This window comes from Malaclemys terrapin, chromosome 7 (assembly GCF_027887155.1).
Source record: "Malaclemys terrapin pileata isolate rMalTer1 chromosome 7, rMalTer1.hap1, whole genome shotgun sequence".
Lineage (NCBI taxonomy): Eukaryota > Metazoa > Chordata > Testudines > Emydidae > Malaclemys > Malaclemys terrapin.
The window spans coordinates 75,139,489-75,159,397 of record NC_071511.1 but is presented as its reverse complement, the minus strand read 5'-3'; the positions used below and the strand labels follow the sequence as shown (position 1 = coordinate 75,159,397).

General features: G+C 41.1%; 1 protein-coding gene and 1 non-coding gene across 2 annotated transcripts in view; both read left to right on the top strand.

Annotated features, from left to right (window-relative positions):
- The first annotated feature begins 12,699 nt into the window (after positions 1-12,699).
- Positions 12,700-19,909, top strand: part of LDB3 (LIM domain binding 3) — a 199,067-nt gene continuing 191,857 nt past the window's right edge. The window contains exon 1 of the mRNA XM_054034562.1: positions 12,700-12,744. The gene's annotated coding sequence lies outside the window, so the exon portion shown is untranslated. The remainder of the gene's footprint in view (positions 12,745-19,909) is intronic.
- TRNAL-UAA (transfer RNA leucine (anticodon UAA)) lies at positions 19,592-19,674 on the top strand. Its single transcript has one exon. It is a non-coding gene; the product is annotated as a tRNA-Leu (tRNA).

Sequence of the window (19,909 nt, the reverse complement as noted above, 5' to 3'; positions counted from 1 at the left end):
CAAGCAATTTTCCCTACATTTGGTCACACTTGGATGCCTTTTTTGGCATGTAAATAAATGGAAGCCAGGTTTGAAATCATCCTTAAAGTGCTTTTATAAAATATTAACTCTTTGCTGTTGTCTGCTGCTGAAGTGTTTGGGCTACAGGAGTATATAGCAGCATTTTTAGAGTCTATAGATATATCCCTTCAAGAGAGCTAATGTTCCTGGAATCACTAGATAAAAACAAATCTTCCTGTGAGCTGAGAAAGAAGCAGCACCATGTGCTTAAGTTGCTGCCTGTGACACAATGAAGTGCAATGTGATATTCATTGTGTAGATTTCCCCTTCCAAACCCACTCCCCAGAAAAAGCGAGTTACTGGTCTTTTAGGCCTTGGATTATTATGTACAGTCAGATGACAAATAAGTTTTATGAAGTTTTAACTACAAAAATCTTTCCTTAGAGCACTGTAGGGTCCATTCATTTCTATTGGAGGAATTAAAAAAACATGGAAAAAGTGATCTCATATTGAAGACACTCACATTACAAACTCCATTTCAATAAACTACACCCATTTTAATTCTACTTGCACTTACACCTGTCACTTTGAAGGGTGACTGCAAAGAGATAAAGGAAAGGGGAACATTACAATTTGAGACACTAACACTGCACCATGGCACAATGACTGCAAACCAGAAGGGAGTTCTGAAGAAGCGTATGAAAACAAATAGCAATATGTACAGAAATCTGTCTTTTCCCTTTCCTGTTATAGACTGTTATCAGCAAAGGATCTCAGAGTTACCACTTTTCTTCTTGATTTCTCCCAGACCATAACAGTTTCCACATGTGTAGAAAGCCAGGGCATGTCATTTACAGAGAGGCACTTACTGAAGCCATGACATGAGTTAGAATATGCCATGTGGCATCGTTCCCTTAGCGTGGCCAGTCCACCCCCTGGAGGGGAAAGCATCCCTCCAAAGCTGAAGCTGCTTTATTTCTGCTGGGTGATGGCACAGAAGGAAGTTGTTATATCAGGTCTTACTGTGAGCTACCTCAATTCATCCCACTAAAGAAAAATGATAAGCAGTCTTCCTGAAGAGGCGGCATCCCTGCATCTTTGGAGGCCATAGCTTCACCTGCACTCAGCTGGAAAGTTTTCTCCTGCACTCTCTCCCCCAAGTTGTAACTGAACTCTCCTCCACCCTTAGTAGCTGGTTCCACTAAAGTAACTCCTCACTGTACCAAATACACAGGGCTATTGTTCCTTCAGAAAGTCAATGATAATACTACTACTGACAAAGAAGTTAAAGTCAGTACAGAGGACAATAAAGTAAAAACCACTAACAAAGGAATGTCACTCCAAAAAACAATAGTATAACAAGGTTGGGGTGGGGTTGTCTTTATTGGCAACAGGAAAATAGGATTGGAGGAAGGAAGGGGTTAAGGTTAATTTACAATTAATAAATATTTAGAAATAAACTGAATTCCCTACCTCATCACGTTCACAAACTCCTCCAAACTTCAGCTCCCTCCCTAGCATCTTCCCAAAGTAGATGATACAGCTGAATTTGCATGTCCTGGGATGGAGGGTTGCAGCAGTATGGCCAGTTTAAACAAAAGTCACCTTACTTTTTCTTCTCTCTTTGATGGGGCAGAGTCCTCTCCTAAACCCAAGCAGGCTCACTGGTTTCCATGATCTCAAATGTTCCTAGCTCTCCGTAGTCAGTGCCAGGTCAGCTCGGGATGCAGCGCTGGAGTTGCTGATCCATGCAGTTAGAGTCTCAGAGCCATGCAAATGCCCACTTTTGGGGAATTTAGCAGGGAGTCCCTGAGCTGTGCTGTGTCTCTCAGCTTCCAAATAAAAGGCTCTTTTCTTAGGACGCTAGTCACTGCAGTGATGGAGCTGCCTAATCCATACAGCTGAAGTCACAGAATAGTGCAAAACCTCCCTTTTGGGGGAGAGGGGCATCAGCAGGAACTCCCTGAGCTACACTCTGCCTCTCGTAGTTTTTTTTTTTTTTTTTTTGCCCTTCAAATTTGCTTCTCTTTCAGCCAAGCTTAGCTGTCCCCTCTCCTGTTAACATGCTGGGGCTGTGCAGCCCTGACTTGTCATTAGTGTAGCCAACTGCCTGTCCACTTCAAGCTCCCTAATTGGCCTCAGTGGAGGTTTCTGGTTCCTTCTGTCCCCACCCCTGACTCCAAGCCTGCTGCAGGCTGGGGGAGGGAGTGTCAGAGGCTTCTTTTAGCCATCTTGGTTGTAATCTTTGGGCTAGGCCCCCCTGGAGGCTGAGCCCAGAGCTGGGAATCCCCAAGTGAGGGTTACATCCCCTTTTTGGAGCCCTCAGGAGTTCCCGTGTGTGTCAGGCGGAGACTAACCTAGCCTGCTAGAAGCAGACAGAGAAGAGGAGAGAGGGGAAAAACCAAACAGGCTGCTGGCAAACTGTGGGAGACAGCGCTGCTGGCTCTGTGGCAGAAGGTATGTCTCTGCCTTTAAGTTTCTCCCTGAGCTCCAAGGAGGTGAGACCCACACCCCGTTCTTTAGCTTTTGGCATCCACACCTTTAATTTAACAAGAAACTAAGTGGGGAGGGATTTATCTAAAAGTCCCCCACTTCTCCGTTTCTCTGCACATGTCTCCTCAAAGCCTGGCACCACAGGTCATGCTAGTCAGCAGTGGCCGCAGCGCACCAGCGGCAGGGGGGACATGGACTTTGAGAGGACACGTGAGCATTAGAAGTAAAGCTGCCTTTTGATTGGGAGGTTGTGTTCACTAGGGGCTTCATCTTGCAGCATTCAAGTCCATGGTAGATTTTCCATTGACTTGAATGGAAGCAGGACTAAGCCCTTTGTGAGCTATGTTGTTTCCCATCTCCCACTGCCATTTGCTCCTCCATTAATATAGGTTGAAGAATTCTGCCCAGGACTCTTATGAGAACCCATAAGATGGCTGTAGAATAGAGGCTCCCAAATTGGGGGAGGAGGGAGGGCACGAGGACCTGACGGGGATGCACTGAAGGGCCGGTGTTAACAGGGGGCTCTGTCCAGCAGAGGACGTGGCCGGTTCTCTGTGCAGGCTCCCTACCTGTCTTGCTCCCCTACTGGCACAGTTACCAACTGGCAGTTACCCTCCTCTGCTTGGGAGGCTGGCAGGGACTCTGCAAGCAGGGAGCAGACTGTGCGTTGTGAGTATTGATGCCTCTGTCAAACAGAGCCCCCTCCTGACTCCAGTCCCTGGCCATTCTGCATGGACCCGAGGCACAGAGCCCCATCTGCTTCCTCTGCCAGACAGAGTCTACATGGGGGAAGTGTATGGGGCTATACTGGGTCAGGGTAGGAGGGGTTTGTGTCTGATAGGGGGCCAGTACTTACGGGTGTAGCCTTATGCTCCCCACCCTTCACCACGACCCTTCACCACGGCACTGCTCACTTCTCCTACACAAGGAGTGAGACAGGCAAGGAACCAGGTCTTCGCAGTCAAGACCACCCAACCGCTGCAGACTGCAGAAGGTTTCCTCAAGTGCTGCATAGTGAGTACCCACCCGCATGGTTATCAGGCACTCCTCCTGCTACCAGCCACTGTGGGTACTGGGCACCCTCTGCCCTTAGAAAGAGTGAAGCACTCAATCTCTGAAAAGGGGCTCACCAAAAAAGTTTCAGAAGTTGTTCTGTAGAGTATTCAGTGACATTACTTTTAGGGCTGAGTGTGCTGCCACTATGGCACTTCTAAGTCCTTCTGGCCTGAGGATTTTGAGCCCAGGTTTCCTGAGTGGTCATGAAGAGCCCAAAGTCACTTGGCTGGCCCTGCAAAAACTTGTATTATTGAAGCCTCCAATAAACTTGTGAAATAGATTCATGTCACTTTCTTTTAGCTACTGTGATAGAACTGGGGCAGTTGAGAGACTTTTCCTTACATGGTGTTCCTTTCACTCTGTCCTTCATTCCGCCCGCTGCACAAAAACATTGCGAAGTGCAAATTACACGGGCAATTTGTTAATTCCTGTTTGCTCTTATGTGATTTATACATTTCTCATCCGAGCATCAAGATATTGCTGATCTTCTTTCCTCTGCTGCACAGAAGGAAAAACAATCTTTCTGCACACCTTTTGAATTGAAAAAGTTTACTACTTGGAAGAACAAAGCTAACTGAAGTGTTAAAGCTGTCAGTATCTTAGGTATCAAGGGCTGAAGAAAATTGTATGGTTCCTGTATTTGATGGGCTAGAGGTTTTAGTCACTTAGGTTTGTCTCACCTGATCCATAGGATTTTTTTTACCCTTTCATATAGTGATGGGGCTGAGCTGGGATTTTGCTTTTGTTCCATGGCATAGAAAGGATAAGTGATATGCCCAGAGTTACACAGCATGTTAGCATCTCAGCCAGGATTAACATGCTGACTCAAAAGAGGCACGTTGGCATAATGGATTAGTCACTCAACCCCTGAGCTCAGTTTCCCCGAGAGTTGTCTGATTTAAATAAAAAACAATTTAAATAACTGATTTTAATCTTGATTTAAAGCAGCAAGCATGAAATCTTGATTTAAATAATTGATTTTAATCTTGTTTTACATTTGTACTTTTTAGTTATTTACCTAACAAAAAGTTTATTCCTGTTGGTTGGTAACCATTAAAACATATTGATTTGTAACTTAAGTATAGCTTTTACACTATATTTTAAACATCTTTTTGCTAACTAGGAAGATATTATATATTTATGTATTTATTTAAGCAGTTATGTAGCTTAAATATTCACATTCTTAGTTTTTAGATTTTGTATTATGTTAGAAAATGGTTAATGATACATTTCTTATTTGTTAGATGATTAATTTTTTATTTATGATTTGTGTCAAGCAATATATGGATGAAAACTGGAATTCAATTAAAAAAGCACTAAAACATCACTTAAAATTTTTCATTTGTCAAATAAAACTACCTTAAAACATAAGAAAAAAAATTGATCAAACACATTTTTGCATTTAAAACTAACTGCAAAGCAAAGGAACTATTTTATGTAGTCGCTGAATTGAAGTGATTGTTTCTCATCACTATTTCCTTCAGGGTTTTAGAACTGGTAGATCTTATCCTCTCAGACCTAATTTTTATTCATAGAATTAAAAAGGAAAAGAAGCTTTCCTTCTTTTCCAACTCCCAATTAGTTTCTTAACTTTAAATGAACTAGTCATTGAACTGAACTAGTTGAATAAACAGAAATGAAGAAAATATTCTTTCTGCACTGGCAGAAAAGACTACTGCTATCAAAACTGCTTTAGCACTTAAACAATCTTTGGTTCCGGGTGCTAAGCCAGTGATTGACACTAGTTCAGTGGTTTAACTTTCTTTAAAAGTTTGGTAGCAAACGTACTGCTTAATTATTTTATTTTATTTTATTTTGGTATTTAATTTAAATGATTTTATCAGATTATAAATATTTAGGCCTCAACACAGGTTTTCATCATTTCAAATTTAATTGGTTTATTTTTAATAAGAAAAATGTCTAATTTCAATTTAAATAAAAAAAAACAATTTAAATAAATCTGATTTAAATTTTTTTTAAATAATTAATTTTTATCCACCATGGTCTCACCATATGTAAAATGGGGCTAATGATAGATATGTAGTAGATGGGAGTTATGTGAGTCATAATTGGATAATGTTTGGAAAGTACTGTACAAACATGTGGGAGCAGATTTTAGGACATTAGGTTTCTGGGCTGCACTCATTCTTTACCACATACTTGTATGTTTAGATCAGCTCAGTTGAATAGGTAGTTAAATACCATGTATGTGTGCTTCACAGTACACACTTTTGCTTGAAAGTGAATGCTGTTTCTTACTGTATGTTGCCATGGCACGCTTTCAAAGTTCAATAGATTTCATATTTCAAAACCGTTTTCCCCCCAAAACTTCTGTGAGCATATATAGCTCAAGGACTATGCATGTGTGACATTTTAAGTTTGAAGTTTCTGCTGTTTTTTGACTTGGAAAGAATTAATAATTTAGTTTTTATATTGGTGAAAATTGGTTGCTCGGCATTTTCTTATTATTTTGCTCTTTCTCATAACTGAACACTCTAGTTGAAGCAGTTTACCATGAAATGCAATGGATTTTATGTCACTGAACGTTTAAAATCAAGACTGGGTGTCTTTCTATAGATATACTATAGTTTATGGACAAGTTATTGGGCTAAATGCAGGAATTACTGAGTGAAATTCTATGGCTTGTATTATGCAGGAGGTCAGACTAGCTGATCACAATGGTCCCTTCTAGCCTTTAAATGAATGAAAAATGGAAGATTTTGGCCAAATTATAATAGAAATCAGCAGCAGCCAGAGACATATCATGGAAAATTTCAGTACCAAAGATAAAGGTTTTAGAAAGTTATGAAGCCATGAAAATGGTTAACAATGGAAACTTCTGCAACATTAACTAAAGTGGACACAATCAGCCAGTCCTATAATACACTCACATTTCCATTAGCCCTTCTTTGACAAATCAGTGTCATGTCACCTTTATTTCAAACCTCTGTGAACTATTTCAGTTTGATTTGTCATATTGTCCAAAAAATCAGTTTGCAGTTTGTTCATTAGTGCTCACGCTAGATTGTGACAGTCTGCCTTTACACAGTACTGTGACCTTTTAATCTAGCCATAAGCATCCAGGAACTGTTCCAAAAGGATTTATTACAACACATCTCCTCTATCTATAAATTGTTCAGGCAGCTCTATCTCAAACTGTTGGATTGCCCTAGGGTTTAATTCAGTGCCACATTCTGAGGCTTAAATTCCCATAGCTAGAGCTGAGGAGCCTATATGAACTATAAAGATTTGAACCACAGCACTTAAAAATTGTTGCTAGTACTGTATAGTCATATGCCAAAGCTATAGCTGGAAATAATAAAAGAATACAAAGGGGGTAGGGAAGATTGGCTCACAGTGCTTACAAATTAATCCCTGGAGTATAATATAACTCCACTGAAGCGATGGTGAGATTAACCCTTTGTCTAGAACTGGGTGAAGTTTTTAGACAAATTTTTTCAACAAAAATGCAGATTTGGTGACTGAAATTAATGTGTGTCAATTTTTACTGAATTGTTTTGGTCGAAAAAAACTTTTTAAAATCAAAAAATGTTTGGTTTAGACAATTTTTAAAAACTAGACGGTCTGATTTTTCAATTAAAAAACTTTTTGTTTAAAAATTTCCTTAATTTTATTAAAAAATTAAAACATTAAAAAACCTCAGAATTTAAATGCAACGTTTTGTTTGCCCTGAAACTTTTTTTTTTCTTTTTTTTTACTTTCACTGAAAACTTTGAAAAATATCATTTTTGGTTTGACCCAAAGTGATTTTTTTCAGAATTACCAGCAAACCAAAAAAGCTGTCATCCACCCAGCTCTATTTCTGTCTATTGCACTGTAGTTAGTTAGTAGGTTAATTTCTCTCCTTTGCCACAGCACAGTAGGTATAATTAAAACCAGAATGAAAGAATCCCTCCAAGTAATGAGGAGAGTGAGAGAATTAGGTTGAATCATCATTAAGTGGCTCAGTCTTATTCTGAGAGCACCTTACTTACTGAACACCTCTGCTAGAGTCTTCTAATTGATGCTGGGTGCCAAATGTTACCTTGTATATATTCTCTGTCCAATTCCGGTTGATGAGGCACATCACGACCACAGCTGTATTAGATCTAAATTGCCAGGCATAGATTTTGGTCTTACCATGAAAATCTGTCCCCTCCCCTGTTTAATAGTAAAGTTAATCAAAATATAACAGACTTGCAGTTATTGGCCCAGCTGGTGGCATTAAGAGCGGGAGGGACAGGATGCTATCCTACACATATACCATAAGAGATAGCACATGGCAGTGGCCGTTTTCCAGGGTTTGCTAGTATTATTTTTAAATCATTATCTCCATCCCTGACTATCGCATACCAAAAGTGTTACTTTGAAGCCACTGTGAGAAAGGCAGTTTAGCCTGGTTCATGTGTCATACCTACAACGAGATCCAAAATTCTTGGAAAAGTCTAGGTAATTCTTCCCATCCCTGGAAAATGTTTGCTGCAGATTATCGTAGTGAGTGCACTGGTGAAAGAGCAAAATATTTCTCAACTCTGGATTCTTAAAGTAAGGGCCTGTCTATACGGAGACTTAGTGTGTGGCAAATCTACAGCACACTAACTTGCTGTGCACTAAGTGGTGTCATGGATCCTGCTGCCACACAGTTAAAGTTCCATTGTGTGCTTTGATATACTGCTGCTTAAACTAGTGCACCGTAGATTCACACTTGACTTGCCACATGCCGCACTCTGTATAGATGAGCCTTCAATATGCTGAGTGTTATGGTCCTGTAAGGTATTATATAGAGGTCACATCCAGTTTGTAATGCATGTTTTAGCAAGCCTTGGGTAATATTTTTAATGATCACATGATTTTAGTGTTCATGAAAAGTGCTCATGTCTGAGGTCCTTTCTCCACAGACGAGGTACAGCATTGGCAGCAATAAAGCAATATTGTCAACATTACGATGTGCTTGGTCCCTCCAGCTCAGGGTCGACCTCTTGGAACTAGAGGATAGTTTATATTTCAGGCCCATGGAGTCATTCACCTCCCTGCTGAGTCTGCCAACAAGAGGGGGAGGGGCAATTAGTGCCAATTGTTGTATGGTTTGTGTGATAAGTGCTCCTGTCTACCGGGAACCAGGCTGAGTCCAAATCATTGCACAGAGGCCACCAAACTATCCCTTGTTAAAACTACAGATGTCTGTCTATCAATATTTGTGCATATATATGTTTGGTTTCTTTCCTGCACTGAGATGGCATTTGTGAGACAGCAGGACACCAGAGAATTTTCTTATGGCTTTTGGGGTGTAATCTAGTGTCTGAGGGAAGTTGTTAAAGCCAGAAATTTCTTCCTTTCTAGAGCATGTTTCCTATCTGGAATGATCCACAGGGTAGGGTGCTAATCTCAGACATGGGTGCTTAGGTTCAATTCCTTCCTTCACCACAGACTTCCTGTGTGTCCTTGAAAAAGTCACTTAGTCTCTCTGTGCCCCAGTTCCCTGTCTATAAAATGGGAATAATAGTATTTGCCTACCTCGTATGAGGATAGATACATTAAAGATTTGCGGCTCTTGGATACTGTGATAATAGGGTCCATATAAATACCTAAAATAGATAGAAAGTTCTAATTCCAGCTCTGATACTGACTCCCTCTGTGACCTTGGGCAGATCACTTCACCTCTGTCCAAGTTCCCTCATCTATAAACAGGCATACTATTGTTTACCTCGCAGAGGTATTGTAAGGCTTAATTAGTTATGAGAATGCTAAGTATTATTTATATTATTGTGGTTACTGATTTTTGAAAAAGGTAAAAAGGTAGATGTTTCTTTCCCCTATCCTGACACACATGAATCAGTCTTTATCTTAATAAAGATAAATGTACAGATTAATAAGCCATGAACTGTGATGTGAGAATTGGAAGGTCTCTAGAGAGAGCTGAAATGGAAGGGATGGACAATGCCTGTCACTGCACAGATGGCAGACATACACCACTGATTATTTACTGCCTCTGTTTATTGGGGAAGCTGGATATCTAATTTAAACTTCAGTGAATTCCTGTTTTCTGTTTACATCTGCAATTGTAGTATCAGAATTTATTTTCTAGACAACACATTGACATTTAGAGACTGGCCTGAACCCAGGGGGAGTTTGGGTTGTAAACTGCACTTCAGTGCTTGGGTTCATTTCTACTAAGAATCCATCTTGACTTTCACTTAAATAATGGTGTCTTGATGTCATACTATGTCTTGGGATGTTATGTGAATGGTGCATCTCTGTGAATTGACAGAGATTTCCAATGAAGATTACAGTATTTGACCTCCTCCTCTTTCATTTGTAAGGAAAACTCTAAGAAGTCAGTAGGTAATAATGTTTTACTTGATTTCTGTATAACAGCTAAGTTGTCATATGGGCAATATTACAAATGCACCTTTTAGAAAAGTGTATGGTGAGCAAAGATTGTTGCTAAAACTGATGCAATCCTATGGTAAAAGGGTATAAAGTAATTAATGGAATATCCTGAATCTGAATATCCTCTGAGTTTCATTTTGACTTGTTTTGCAAAATAAAATCATTTGTAAAACTCTAAAATATTAGATTCCTTCTTTTATGGGTAAGTTTGGCATTATTCATTAACTATGCCATATCACCATTTGAGTCAGCCTGTGTATTGGACACATCTGTGGTCCTGTTTTTAAAGAAATTCCTTGCATTCTTTAATCAATAGGGAAGTGAAGATTGTGAGTTGGTTTGAGTCAGTTTATTCATCATTCACAAAAGGAAGAGCAGACCATTGAACCTTATACTTTCTGCACTTAGCACTGGGTAGAAGATACTGGGAATCAATGTTGTTATTAAAGTGCTAAGTACTGTACATGATCACATGGTAAAAGCCAAGCTTTTCTGTCCTTTCTAAAAACTGAATGCAATGCTTATTATGAAATGTGACCAATTGATAGCATTGGAGACTGAAACACTTCCTTTATTAGATCTGGTATAGTATGTGCAAATGGCAGTGCAAGTTTCACTTGTGCTTCTCTGCCACTGTACCTGATACCCGATCATCGCTGAGAGTGAGTCTAGATCACTATCAGTGCTACCCATTCAGTCCTTGTTCTCTTAGGGTGCCAGCTGATGGACCAAGTCATTTCACATACTTTAGAATTTTTCAACTTGTCTTTAGTTGAATCAGTGAGCAAGAACCAAAATTCTCCTATGCCATTAAACTAATCCCATGAGCCATCCAAAACATATACACGTGAGCATTTTTTACAGTGTCAGAGATGAGTTATGGGTAAAGAACATTCAGATGGGTAAGACAGTCCAACCAGGTCTGAAACATGTCTACCTCAAAACTGGCTACCAGGGCAAATTTGCAGCCACCTGTCAGAGCCACCAATGACCTCTGCCACAGAATGCATGTTGCTAAAAGTCTATTGTAGAATTTTACATTAGGGATCCTACATATAATCTTTAATGCACTCATCACCTGTATTCATAATTAAAAAGCAAAATTTAATCTGATAGGGCCATGTTTTCCTATTTATGCTATTTTACGTGGACAGTTCTTGCTATATTTCCAGGAGAGACACTTGTCGTCACTCTGCAGCTTTTGTTATTGATGAAGGAATTGTGTGACATGATGGGGGGAAATAGAACTCTAGGGATGGCAAGGCATGTATTCACCCTGATCTTTACTAGCATAGGATTCCATTGCAAAGGGTATACCAGTGAGAATGCCTGGCCTTTGACAGTTTCATCCTCAGCTTCATCAGCCATTACATTCCCCATGATTACAACTGTTTTGGTGGATCACACAGAGCAAGAGAGAGCTCCATCCACTGACGACTTTAAAGATTGGCACCAGTATACCATTGAAGCTGAAGCCAGTGCAGAGCCCCAGGGTTATGTATAACTTATATGGTTGTCAGGATCAGACCCAAATAAAGGGTCAGATTCTGCCCTCATTATTCCTATGCAATCCTATTGAAGGAAATGTAATTGGAATGGCATGGGTGCAAATGAGGACCTAATCTTGCCCAGATTATTTTCACTTCTTCTCTTGTCCAGTGTTGGGAAGTTTGGTGGCACACAAAGGAAATGGGTTAATATTAACCAAACCTTCTTGAACCCCAAATATAGGTTCATGTGAGAGATGTGCAAAAATTTGGATATATTCTTATTTTATTTGGACTTTTCTTGTCCCTCAAAAAAAGAGAGAAGCAAATCTAAACTAAAGCAGTGGAATTTTCAAAAGCACTCAAAAACGGTTTCCCTCTGCTCCCATTAAAGTTAAAATTTTCTGTTGACTTCAGTGGGGATAGAATCAGGCCAATGCTGAGCTCTTCTGAAAATCTCACTTAACATTTTCCTCATCATTCAAATGGTGATGCCAAAATTGTTATAACTTTCCTCTTACAAAGGTCTCTGAGAATGACACACTCAAAAATCTTAGTGGAAATTGAAGGATGATGTCAATAAGATTAACAATGAAAATTAAAGTTTATTTCATAATTGGATTGTGTACATAGGGTACACGTTTGCTTATAGCTGGCATGCATTTTCCTCAGCCAAAACTATCGGAGTGTCAGTCCTGCTTTATTTCTGCATGTAGCAGAGAATGCCTTCTGCCTGTAACTCCCCTTCTCCCCTGAATCTCAAACTCACAGAGGTTTCATAGAATTGATACATTTCATTTCATCAGCTGGAAACAACCACTGTCGCAGGTATATATCTATTTGGCAATTCTTACTCATGTGAGTAGTTACATTTAATCCAGTGTGGCTACTCACATGAATAACAGTTGCAGTTTGGGTCTAAGGGTAACATGATCAGCACCTGCTGACTACCCAAGTCAACTGTCCCTACTTATTTTTGGGTGAAATATTTGTTTTGTTCCCAAAAAAGTTCTCCCAATGAAATGGAGTGAAAATATGTGTTCCAGTTCCCTCACCCCAAACTTTAGATTCTGAATGTTGGCCAGTATGTGGCCAAAAGGTAAAAACTAACCAAGTTTAAAGCAAACAGACTCTAAAAACATTTTAAAAGAAATGTGGCACTGTAGCTTTAAGAGATCCACCTTAAGCAAGCTCCCCCCCCCGCCCCTTTGGCCTGAGTGGACTACGTCACTGGGAATGCAGGGATCAGATAAATCTGCAGCTGGAGCAACAGGAGAGCCACAAGAGTACCAGAGGACATCTACAGAGCTACTCCCAGGTAGAAGTGACCAGCACGACTCTATCTAAGCATTGCCAACTGTCTAGCTACACTAATTATTTTCCTAATAACCAAGGGCTTTTCCCTACTACTTTGCACTTACTGCATGTTGTTTCTATCTCTTGCTGATAGTTTTCTTCCTTTTCCTCTCAGAATGGAGCATGCTAATTTTATTTACTGAGGCTGCTGTCATGTTGTTTGCATTTCATGCGTATGCCTGTTGGAGTATTTAATCAGTCTGATGTGCTATCTGAGATTTACTTCAGACCATTTGTTCACTAATCACATAGGATCAGCTGTTAGGTTTGCCCCCCCCCCCCCCCCCCAAAGCACACAGGTCACCCAGTATTCAGCAGAGGCTGTTAGCAGCCAGCACATCATTCCTCTCTCCCTCCCTCCCTCCCTCCTCCCAACAAACCAAAAACTACTTTTAAGCCTCATTCTACATTTATCATTTAATTTTTCTAATTAGTTGTATGCAAGGGGATGTGTTTGTGATACACTTGGAATAATCCATTTGTATTTGCCAAACTATCTTATTTTTAAAATTTGGAGCCAAAAATTGCTTCTGAACTAGTCTCAAAAAAATGTTTTTAAACCTATATTCTACAGCTAACTAGCAAAATATAGTCTATGGTTTGTTAATATGACCCATCTTGAGATTTTATTCATGAAAGCAATAAACTGATGCACATAAATTTTAATTGTATTAACAAAAATCTGCAGTCTTTTTCTCACTTTTTTTGGGGTGCCAATGTTATTTAAAAGTCAATTTGTTTTAAAGCATCTCCAGCAGCAGCATACTTTCTATACATCCCTCTGTGAAGACCTACACTATTTAAATGACAAGTTTCAGAGTAACAGCCGTGTTAGTCTGTATCCGCAAAAAGAAGAACAGGAGTACAGGATGCATATACTTGTCATTATGCAAGGCACTGCATTTAGCCGTATGGAATGGAAATCCATTCTATATGCATCCGAAGAAGTGGGCTGTAGTCCACGAAAGCTTATGCTCTAATAAATTTGTTAGTCTCTAAGGTGCCACAAGTACTCCTGTTCTACTATTTAAATGGTGTAACTTCTATATTGCATGATATTCATAGGTTAAATGATATAGCTATAGGTATGTGAATTAAAGCTGGGTGTACATACTGCGAACCTATGATCCAAACTGATAGCACTATTTCAAACCTTTTTCTAATGCTAAAGGATGGAAGAAAATAAATATACATGCTGATTATGCTTACGTAATTTCTCTGATACACATCTGCTCTTTTCATGTTATTTGAGGCATTAGATCTAACAAAGCTTGTAGCTCCAATTAATCAAGGATTTATGCTCGCATCAAGTAGAAATGCATTACAATGTCATAACACTAACATGGCGGAATTTAACAATCCCAAACTGCTGACCATTTAAGCAACTGTGGCTGGACTTTATTATGAGGAAAACCTTACAGTTTCTAACTGCTTTCCTTCTTCTGCCAAAAAAAAAAAAAAAAAAAAAAAAAAAAAAAAACCTCTGGAATTGGAACAGCATAGAAAAACATAAGGTGAAAACTCCAGTTCTGCCCAGAGATTGGGTATGGTACACCCTAGCCAATGGAAGGACATTGCCATATGCACAAGTAGCATATATAATTTGTAAATTAGCTGTGTGTAAAGTGGGTTACCATGTATTTTTATAAAATATCCGTAGACATTAACAGTTTTCTTTATTGGTAGACATTACCAAAAAACAAACAGGCTTTGTTGTTGGGCATGTAAAAGCTGGTGGGCAAGTTGTTTGCATGTTGGTCTGAATTGATCATTTTGGGATCTGACCATCAAAATAAAATTCATTCAGTTTATCTGCCTCTGAAGGTGAAATAGCTTACAAGCCTCGTATCACCAAATCATAGTGGAATACATTATGAAAGATTGCAAATGAATGTACGGATTATACTCTTCCTAGATATAAGACCAATCTTGTTATGGCTCAGGTGCCCTTGACTCCATTTATTTTGAAAACCATGGGCGTAGACGGTGCTCAAACTCAGGATTTGGTCCCATATTCTCATTTTATTAGAGTGTTTAGAGTAAATCCTAGTAAAACATTTTACAAAAGAGACAATACTTTCTTAGGCCTGGTCTACACTGGGGGTTTGGGAGGGTGATTGATCTAAGTTATGCAACTTCAGCTACATGAATAACGTAGCTGAAGTCAACATACGTAGATCTACTTACAGCAGTGTCTTCACTGCGGTAAGTCGACGGCTGACGCTCCCCCGTCAATTCTGCCTGCATCTCTCACTCCGGTGGGGTACCGGAGTCGATGGGAGAGTGCTTAGTGGTCGATCTATTGCGTCTACACTAGACTAGATGCGATAAATCGACCCTCCCCGCTGGATCGATCACTGCCCGTCGATCCAGCGGATAATGTAGACAAGCCCTTAGTACTGTAGCATTTGGTAGAGTACTCTTTTATGTGAAGATTTTACTGCTTCCTGGTTTTGGACAGAAGGCCAGGTAGTTAGCTCTTCATGTAGCATTTCCATTTCCAGAGTCTCCCAAAAGGAGGAAGCATCCAGAGGCATAGAAATTAAAACTAAGAGCCATCCGAGGTATGTTTGAATATGAAGTAAGCTTTGTGTCCTGGGTCTACTAGTGGATTGCAGATCACATCACAGCTGGCTCAAATTGGCAAGCTTGATGGAATTCTCAATACAGAAGTCGAGTGACTTAACTACCCACTCTCACCCATAGTAGTGGGTCATCTGGGTGAGGAACAAGGCATATTGGTGGGGCCATAGGGGTAGACTCACATGACTGCTGCCCATGTGGTACACATTCTCTAGATAAGTAAGGGACCCCAGGACTGTCAGTCTGACACTTCTCATGAAGTGTTTATTTATTTTTAAAACTCCTAGATCTCCAAGGAGGTTCAGAATTTTCTCATTATTCTTTTGACTAAGTTTGAGTCAGTTATTTTATCTGGACCGTTTTCACTTCCCTTAATATTGAGGCCCCAGTTATAAACACGTTAATATTACACATTTGATTATCTAGCATTATATCGGCAAACCTCAGCTTTATAGAGGTTCAGGGGACTTTAAGGGTGTCTAAACTCCATAGGCCTAATGCTAAGCTCCATTGAGGTTCCTGAACTCCACTTAGGAGCTTGGCAAGTACTATAGCCTGAAATACCACTCCTACAGGATCTGATCTGCACTAACTGCGGCCGTGGGAAACTTAACTAACCTTTCATTAAACCAAAGATTTGGAATATCTGGGATTACTATAACAGAACATCATACTTAAAACAGGACTGTTAGTATACTGGATTGATTCCCCCAAAAGATGTATGGGTGAGCACAACTAACCTAATCACTTGCTTTAATGATTGGATGTATTAAATATTATTGTCCTCATTTGACAAATAATACTGAGACAAAGAGATATTGAAGGCTTAATTTGAAGACATTCAGTTTACCAAGGGGATTGTTATCAAACTAGAAACAGTAGCTTCTCTGAAGCCCAATTGATACATTATCTTAAGCAGACCACATGAAAGCTCAAGGAGGCCATGATCTTTCAAACTGCTCCATGTACACTATCTTCTGCATATGCACAGAGCTCATTGCAGGATCAGAGCCTAAGTCAAGTGTCAACCAACCTACCTCTGATGTAAATCTCTTGGAGAGTCTTAATCTTATAGATCAGTGGTTTTCAAACTTTTTTCTGGCGACCCACTTGAAGAAAATTGTTGATGCCCGCAACCCAACGGAACTGGGGCTTGGGGTGTGGGAGGGACTCTGGGCTGGGTTGGGAATTGGAGTGCGGGAGGAGGTCAGGGCTCTAGGCTGGGAGTGCAGGCTCTGGGGTGGAGCCAGGGATGAGAGGTTTGGGGTGCAGGATGGGGCTCGGGGTTTGGGGGGGACTCAGGGCTGGGGCAGGGGATTGGGAGGCAGAGTTGGGCCGTGGGCTTACCTTGGGTGGCTCCTGGTCAGTGATGTGGCAGGGCTGCTAAGGCAGGCTTCCTGCCTGTCCTGGCACCGCAGACAGTGCTGCATCCTGGAAGTGGCCAGCAGCAGGTCCGGCTCCTAGTTGGAGGCAAACACGCTGCTCTCGCCCACAGTCACTGCCCCCCCAGCTCCTATTTGCCAGGAACTGGCCAATGGGAGTGCAGAGCCGGTGCTCAGGGAGGGAGCAGTGCACAGAGCCCTGTGCCCCCCCGCCTAGGAGCCGGACCTGCTGCTGGCCGCTTCCATGGCGCAGTGCAGTGTCGGAAAAGGGGCCTGCCTTAGCCGGGCAGCGTCACTGACGGGACTTTTAATGGCTTGGTCGGCGGTGCTGACTAGAGCCACTGTGACCCAGTGCCTTACATTCCGTGACTCAGTACTGGGTCGCGACCCGCAGTTTGAAAACCGCTGTTATAGATGTTACAATTTTGTTATCAGAGTAATGTTCAGGGAACTAATTCACTACTGCATATAAAATATACAGGATGAGCAATGTGACCAAGTTAATGTAGTCATAGAAACCTTATCATTTGGAATTTCTGTGACTTGATTAGTGCTTATTTCCTCAATCTTAACTCTGCATTGATGCTAGGTTTTTGTCTTTCCATTCAGTTGATGATAATGTACTTCCAAGCATTCAGTCATAACTTTCCTCAAGCTCCTTCTTTATAGTACAACAATGTAGTATCCTGGCATTTACGAATTGTTTCCACTACTCTAATGAATCTGCCATTAGTTGTCAAACCATCACCTGGTTCTATTGTGAGCCATTACTTCGAGGTAGCCATTCTCCCCCTTGCACGCGAGATACATTAGTGTCCATGTTAGAGTATCATTGTTACCTTTACAGCTGCATCTCCTCTGTGACATGAATTTACAGCTGTTTCTATCAATCAACTGCTGGGCAGCACTGGTGGGATTTGCTGAACTCTAGATAGTCCTTCATTTTGATATTGGAAGAGAACATTTCATTCTGTTCCCTGATATTTTTTTTTTAAATGTTGTTAGTTAAGTCTGTGACCTTCTCGTCTGCTTAAACGTAGTTACTATCTACATACGTCTCTTGTTTTAAGGGAAGTCTAAGATGAAGAATGTGGGGGAGGAGGTCACCATTAAAGATCGTAAATGCCACCTTCTTAGGCAAAACAAAGGACTTTGAGAGAGATGCTCTTATAGCGATATAAAGGAATATTAAGAAACTAAAACAGGCTGTAATTAAAAGTCATCAGAAGTTTTTGACAAGAACAAGGATGTTATGTAGAATAGTTTATTACATCATCAGGTTTTCTAAAGTGCTTTACTCCACTAAATTCTGAGTTAATGTGATGGGATATAAAAAACCCATACTAGGATTGAAGGGGTTAAAGGACAGTACTGGGCCCAGCTAGCACCGCCCCTCCAACCCTGCAGAGCATGCTCCAATTGGAGACAGGGTTGAAAAGGGAGCAACCAAGCTCTGAAGGCTGCAGAGGAGTACAGACCTATCCTGAAGGCTGTTGCCAAAAGGGGCTAGAGATGCCCCCCTGAAGTGCCAGGACTGTGCAATGAGCCTGGTTGAGTTGATGGTTTGGTTACCTTTTCATTTGTCTTTTGCCATATCTGGGACCAGAAGTGGAGGGAAGTAGTGGTAGGAAGTGACTCAGGGAGGGTAACTCAGAGGTTGACCTCCCTCGCCCCCTGGAGGTCAAATGTTGCTGACCTTCTTAGGACCTTGGGTAAGAGCCTGGTGGAGTGGTGGGCCTGGGCTCCCGTATCATTGCGCCATTGAGTGGATGCTAACCACTAGGCCTCACAGCCCACTGAGGACCCTATTACAGTTACATACTAGTGGTAATGACTTGCTGCTGGGATGATACACAATGCAGCAACCTAGTTGTCTCTCTTTGCCCCAGATTCTCCCTATGGGCTTATGGGCCTGATTTTTCCACCTCCTTCCCCCCTGCCCCACTGATGTGTTGAGCACCTGCATTTCCCAATGACTCCAGCAGTCACTGGGTCTTTGAAAATCAGACACCATATGATCAGCACGGAGGGCGGTGGAATTTATTTCACTTGGAGTGACACTCAGGACTGCATATAACTGGCTGTCACACCACCAGTCCTCTGCTCCAGATGCAAGAATATGCACAAAACAAGCACCATCTGTATTGCAGGACTTCACAGCAAACCTGGCGATAGGACTATAGCATGAAGAGCTCTGGCTGCTATAGCAGCTCACTATGTGGCACAAGGCTTAAATGGAGGAGTGGCAAGGAGAAGGGAACAAGAAAGAGGGGTAGGTGAGGCAGAGTTAGTGGGGAGGGAAAGGGACACAGTAAAGGGGGAGCAGGGAAATTAGCATTCTATAATCCCTTTTCTCCAATGCTGCTATTGGTACAGTGACTGTGTGGGCAAACATGGAAACATAGTTCACGCTGCCTTGGGCATTAAATCCTGTTGTATTGAAAGGGAATGTTGTCCAGGCAGAAGAGGTGTTCCTTATATTCTCCCTGAAAATGCCAAGCTATCTCGAACTTTAACGTGGATATGGAGAACCACCAAAGAAATAGGCACAAGTGACCTCAGTTTAACAGTGTCTGAATAAGTGGCGTCTTTGAGAAATAAAACAGTAAACTGAACAGAGCTAGCCATTCAGGGATTTTACGCAGATATTTTCCTATTTACTGCTTTTTAAGACATTTTTGTAAACATCATTTGCTTTCCTTTATCTGATTAAATAGTACAGACTTTACAGCTGTCCTCAGAGTTCTGTTTCATAAACTGTAACACTGATTTAATTATTTTAATTCCTTTTCCACAGCAGTATCTATTGTAGTGAGTCAGTGACTCTCAGTGGTCAATGCACTTACCAGAATGGCCGAGTGGTTAAGGTGTTGGACTTAAAATCCAATGGATGTGTGTCTGTGTGGGTTCAAACCCCACTTCTGGTAGCAATGATATTTTGATATTGATAAGGAGTAATGGTTTCAAGTTGCAGTGGGGGAGGTTGAGGTTGGATATTGGGGGGGGGGGGAGGACTTTTTCACTAGGAGGGTGGTGAAGCACTGGAATGGGTTGCTTAGGGAGGTGGTGGAATCTCCTTCCTTAGAGGCTTTTAAGATCAGGCTTGACAAAGCCCTGGCTGGGATGATTTAGTTGGGGATTGGTCCCGCTTTGAGCAGCGGG